Raw genomic sequence first — 6982 nt, 5'->3', positions numbered from 1 at the left:
CACTCCTTAAAGAATCATCAAAAAAGTTCACTAAGTGTGGTACATGGAGTACCTTCAAGTTTGTACTGCAAGTTGCTTTGCCGAAGGGAACACTTTTGCTTAACAGAGTGCTTGATGCTTTCCAATGCAACAGGGATTTATTTTTTAAATATACAATACAATGCCTGGCAATGTGCAATATTTGTCCTTCAATGTGGAATATATTTATGGATAAACACTGTATAGCAGGGATGGGCAACTTAAATGCTGAATGGGGCCACAATTTTTCATGGACACTACCACAGGGCCACATATAGGGCCGTGCACGTAACCAGATATGATGAAACTGCATTTTTAAATATGTTTACAATGCAGTAACTTAACATATTTCATGCTCAAATGCATGCAGAACAGTATAAATAGGAATACAAAAGGTTTGAACCAATTAAAAAAATAACCACTTACTGTGATTTCTTCTTTTTCAGTGCAAGAATAGTAGACCAACAATGATTGCAAGAAGTAATTTTGTGCATTTTTACACTGCAGGGCCACTTCAAGTGAGGGTGCGGGCCGTATGCGGGCCCCGGGCCTCCAGTTGCCCACCCCTGCTGTATAGCATAGTATCTGCTTTGGCAAATTGAAGACTGTGCACCTCTCCTCCCTTTCTTGCCTATGTTTACATTATATTGTATATTTATTTATTTATTTATTATATTGTATTTCCTTTACATTAAATAAATAAAATGCTTTTTAAAATTGGTCTTTTTTTGAGACACTGAATTTTAGGTCTTCATTAAATGTAAGCCATAATAATTATAATTACAAAAAATAAAATAAATTAAGACATGCTATGTTTCATTCTGTTTGTAATGGATCTATATAATGTGTTATTTTGTTATTTTCACTTTTTGAATTCAATTACTGACATAAATAAACTTTCTATGATATTCTAATTTATTCAGATGCACCTGTAGGCTACTAAAGCACACATGATTCATTGCCGTCCCTGCTGACTCTGTTCTCACAATCTGTTTGATTACAGGAACCAGTAGGAAGCATGCATGAAGAGACGGCTTCCCCACTCAGATTCTCAACCCCTCTGGTTCCCTTCTGTCTCCCCACCTTTAACCAACCATCCCTTTATCGCCTCATCTTTCCGCCCATCTTTCCCCCGAAGTTTTGGGTATTCTTCAGAAATGATGATTATGTTTTGGTCTTGTAAGGAGTTTAGTGCCATGCAGCCACAATGTATTGCCCCTGATTGACTTACCAGTAATAATTATATCACAATATTCAAAATGTATGTTACTGGCCGGGTTGGGAAAAAAGTGAAAAAGAAAGCTGGCGTTTTACTTTGGAGCTCTCAACATATTCAAAAAATCTAAGTAGTTATGTGTTTATCTCGATGTTGCTGACTTTCATTCTGTGGAATGCATCGTGCTAAAGAGAAGGAAAAGAGCATTAAGTAAAAAAGAAGATACTTTATTGTATCATATCTGTTATTTTGATCCTTTCTCCCTTTATACAAATTCCCTAGTGTATCAAATGGAGCTCTATTTCAGCGGAGTAAAGTTGCTATTTGAATCTTTGAATCATCAAAATCAAACCTTGGGAAAGGAACCATGACACACCCTGACCCTTTTATGTAAATTAGGGGGTAAAAAACGATTGAAATAATCCACTAATAGTGTCAGTGCAATTCGAAATACATTTAGTAAAGAAGCTTTCATTACAGGACAGCTGTGCTGGATTACATTACATTGTACAGTTGGTTTTGTTTGCCTCATGACTAATTTTAAAGGCTACCACATAATGCAATAAGATACATAAAAAACATTTTCACAAACAAGGACAAACTGTGTAGACTACTTAGACTGTCAAATGCTATTAGGTAAAGGTAAATGCAAAAACTGACTCAACTCTTCCATCATTATTTAATATCTTGCTATCATGAATGTGTGGTACTCAGAAACAGGAGAATTTCCTCTTTTTTCATCTTTTGGACAAATGACTCACCTTCCCTCCCTTTCTTTCCCAACACCTAACTTTCCAGTTGCAGCATCCTTTATGGTAAAACACCTGATTTCTGAAAACATAAAATATAAATAAATAGTTATTCCCAGAGTTCAAGGAAAAACATTTTTAAAAATAAAGCATGCCTTCATTTATTTATTCACATTTAACCAGATAAAAAAAAACATTATTTAGCACAAACACCTATCTGTTTTTAATTGCAGGCTTAAGATGTGACACAAGCACATTCAAGTGGCCAGGGCTCCCTTGAAAAAGAGGTTCTTAATCTCAATGGGATATTCCCTGGTTAAAAAAAGGTTAAATAAAAATAAAATAAAAGCAAAGCTGCCCCACCTGTGTAATACAACCCTGTTAGACAGTGTTATGGTGATTCCACAATACAAACATCTACAGACAGTTTGAGACTGCTACAGCTGTTATCCCATCGGGCCTGTCAATACAGATGCAGTCACAGGATTTATCTGACTAATATGGTAACATGGGGAAATGGAAGATTTTCCATCAGCTGTTTCACTCGGAAACTGTCGATGTGCAAAAAAACAAGAACCTCATTTGTAGCACAGAGCTTTAACCAACTGTTTCAGATAAATAAATAGACATTGTAGTGTGATGCTGATATTCTGAATTTCGAAGATCGAGGGTTAAGTCAAGTTTTGAATACAGAGCTTTTACTTGTAAAAGTATTTCAACGATGTGTCATTACTGTTTTTTTAAATATTCACACTCACCTCAGTTGCAAGCCGCTCCAGAATACCAGACCTGCCCTGGGTGGAGCAAGTCTCTATGGATATTTAATGAAAGCTGTGCCAGCACAATAAGAGAGTGAGGTGACATTAGAGAAGCTGTAAACACAAGCTGCTGTAAGTTCCTTCAGGCTTATGTTAAACCTGCCAAACTGCAGCAGTGAACACCAAAATACGAAAACAAGCTTCTAAACTTTTGAGATTTTCACAAAATTCACATTCTCATAATCACTTGCAACACCTGCTTTTTCTGTTGTTTTGATGTCTCCCTGTGTGTGTAAACGTCATATACATGACACCACTGATCTGCAAACCACACGAGTGCTCGACAAAACACATAACACACGAATGGAAAACTTACTCATTACAAAGCGACAAGTCACAGTTATGGCTTTTAATTCAGTGTTTTGACTTGATTTCAAGTAAAAGTTTAACCAAATGTGTCAAAATATGAGTTTGAACTTTGACAACAATTATGTATTGTGGTTGCTAGAGATTTTATAGTCTCCATTTGTCTGTCTATCCTCCTTTTTGACCGTAACTCAAGAATTAATAAGGTAATGTTATATTTGAATATTTATAAGAAGACCGATAGCTCAGATACCAATTCCTCTTTCACACAGATATTGCCTGTGGGACAGTTTGTGTTCTCACAGAAATAAGATGTGACTACAAACATGTTTAGACGCCTGTAAGAACAACACACACAAACACACATTGTGTATCACAATTCATCTAACGAGACTTGAACAGCTGTTGGCCTGTCCACGTCATTGGTAACTGGTCAATACAACTCGGTTTGCATGTAAGTCCAACTTGTGTAGAGGATGAAATGTGAATTATTACAGAGATTTGTACTCATTCTGACTGGGATCCTGCCAGAGCGATGTCAGTCTGAGACCAGCGCTGCATTACTTTACCTGTGACCTAAATAAAGCCTGCATTGAGACTAGTCTTTTCTCTCCGGTGTGTGTTTACTCTTGGGCTTTCAATCAACAAACCTGAGATCCTTTACAGTTATTATGACTGCACACAAATGTCCAAAAGGATAAACTAATGAAGTGAAACATTTCATATTTTTTTAATGCCAAAATTTAGGAACAGACGGGGAGGCTTTATTTAGATTATTTCAGATTTTGGTTGGATACTAAACTGGTGATGCTTATCTTGAAACTGTGGTGATTGTTGAGATCTTCTGAGCTGCCGGGTTGAACATGTGTATGAAGCTTACACATCATTAGAATCTGCAATTTCTTCGCAGCAACATTCATATTTAGAGCACTGTCTGTTGTCATGTACTCACATAATCTGGACAGACATGCATGTAAACAACCAACACAACCCCAAGGTGACAAATCTGTTTTTTATCTGTACCGATGTTGATGTTAATCACTTTGTAACCTGTGATCCAAAAAGAGATATATAACTAAAATTTTACTGACTTACTACCTGTACCTATTTTGTTCAAACTACAACAAGGCAGTCAGTCATACATTGTTTTTCAGGAGATTTCAGCTGTGTTTTGAATCTAAAGCAGGACCGCTCCAGTACAAATGTCACGTCTCTTATTAAATCGGTGCAATGCATTAATACTTTTCTTCAAGCCTATGGAGTCATTGACCCCTGGAGATTTAAGTATCCAACATCCAAACAGTTCTCTTTCTTCTCTGCAGTACATCAAACTTATTCTAGAATTGATTATTTTTTAATAGACCAAAAATTACTGCCCATGATTAGTCAAGTAGATTACGATAGTATAGTAATTTCGGCTTTGAGTATTGAACATTATATACCAACCTAACAATGTTAAGCCAGAGTTGATATTGTCATTGGATGCACAAAAAGCGTTTGACATTGAATATAACTACCTGTTTGCTGCGCTAGAGAGGTTTGGCTTTGGCCCTACTTTCTGAAAATGGATTAAAATTCTTTATATTGAGCCTCAAGCCTCAGTGAAAACAAATAAATGTCAAATAAATAATAAATATCAGACTATTTCCCTCTCTCCCTGGGGACTAGACAATGGTGTCCTTTGAGCTGCCAGATATTTGATATTGCCATCGAGCCTTTGGCAAAAATGTCAAGGAAGACCACTAATCTGGTAGGAGTGCAGAGGGTGGAACATTTGCATAAAGTATCACTTTATGCAGACAACCTTATCCTTTTTCTCTTTAACCCATGTACTACTATACCAATTGCTCTTGAGCTCATCACCAAGTTCAGGCAAATTTCTGGATATAAGTTAAACTTAACTAAAAGCGTTTTATTCCCCATAAATGACAAAGCACGCCAGATGTTATTCCAGGACTTTCCTTTCTGTGTTAGTAAGGATAGCTTTACTTACTTGGGTGTTTGTGTCACTTACAAGTATAGGGATCTGACAGCAATTTTAGAAAGACATTTAACAAAGCCAAACAGGACATGGAGAGATGGTCAACCCTCCCATTGTCACTTGCCGGAAGGACCAACTCTGTAAAAATGACTATCATGCCCAGATTTTTATTTCTATTCCAAGCAATACCAGTCTTTATCACTAAATCCTTTTTTAAGGACTTAAATAAGTGCATATCTACTTTTATTTGGAATAAAAAAGTACCTCAAATATGGTAGGAATGTTTGGAAAGACAAAAAGGAGATGGTGGCCTGTCTCCCTAATTTTCTGTATTATTATTGGGCGGCCAATATCCACAAACTGATGTTCTGGGTGTCTGATGTGTCAGATGAGGACACTCCAGTCTGGTGCCAAATGGAACAGTATTCGAGTAACCCTGTTTCGCTTCGCTCTATGATTTGTTCCCCACTACTCCTAAGTAAATGTTGTCGGACGAACAACCTAATTATCTCTGGCTGCCTGAAGATATGCTCTTAGTTTAGGATTCACTTTAAGATTAAGCAAGCTCTTGCCACCGCCCCTATTCTAGCAAACATCAATTTTGCCCCATCTCCCACAGATCCATCTTTTCAATTGTGGCATAGAAGAGGGATTAAATGTGTGATGGACCTTTTTAAGGAAGGACACTTCATTTCCTTTGAACAGCTGAAGAAAGACTTCAATATCCCTCAGTCGCATTTCTTTAGATACCTACAGGTGCAGAGTTATGTTAAAACACACTTCTCTTTGACAACCCCTTAGAGTACATGGATAGATGAATGCCAAACTCTACCCTGGTTTAGACCTGACCTGCATCAGATAATGCAGACAGGACCCAGCTACCTTCAGTCACATGTTTTGGTTCTCCCCGAAACTGGCTCTATTTTGGACACGTATATTTGACACTTTTTCATAAGGGTGAGGCTATAGCATTCTCCACTCTATTGGCTCGGCGTCTAATACTTTTTAGTTGGAAGAAGGTTAAGCCCCCCTTTCATAGGCGTTGGGTGGAGGAGGTGATGTCCCACCTCAAACTTGAACAACTTAAATACACTGTCCGGGGCACTGCCCATAGATATTATAATGTTTGGCAACCATTTTTAAAGTATTTCGAGGAGGAACTCCCTTCCCTCAATGTAGTGTGATCTATGTTACCCCCTTTTTGTGTGTGTGTGTGTGTGTGTGTGTGTGTGTGTGTGTGTGTGTGTGTGTGTGTGTGTGTATTTATATGCAACTCTGTTATGCACTTATGTGGGTATATAAGTATGTACAGCTATTATGTGTATGCTGGGTAATTTCTATATTTTATTCTCTTTATTTCTTATTTATTCAAGTTTTATTACTATTATTTTCTTTTGAGTTTGAGTTGAGTACTACTGTGAGTGTATAATGTGAAAAGCAATAAAAATATTCAAATAATAATGATAATATATTGTTTTTCATAATCTCTTTGCATTAAAATTTGACGTGACTGTTTATTCGATCCTCCTGTGACTAAAACGTTTCCTGGTACTGGTGAGTACATAACAGACATCACATGAGAGGGTAAACATTAACCATAAATCCGCTCTATCTTTCGTTTCACTTTGTTTATTGAATGATATACTGTATGCAAAGGAAGTTGTACAGGACTTCATGACATGTGGGAGAAGAGTGACATAACCCAATATAATAAGCATTAATCTGTGTAATAAATTTGACTGCAGCGCCCAGACTTTGTTTTGGTCATGACACACTTTAACTCACTGTAGGCTAAATCAATATTTGGAACCATCAGTGTACAAAGAGTACTCTTCTCTATTAGGACACAACAGTGCAGTCATGTGAACACCTACACAAATACACCAACGCAACT

Source organism: Centropristis striata, chromosome 1 (genome assembly GCF_030273125.1).
Source record: "Centropristis striata isolate RG_2023a ecotype Rhode Island chromosome 1, C.striata_1.0, whole genome shotgun sequence".
In the NCBI taxonomy this organism is placed as follows: Eukaryota; Metazoa; Chordata; class Actinopteri; order Perciformes; family Serranidae; genus Centropristis; species Centropristis striata.
Note: the sequence above shows the minus strand (reverse complement) of the source record.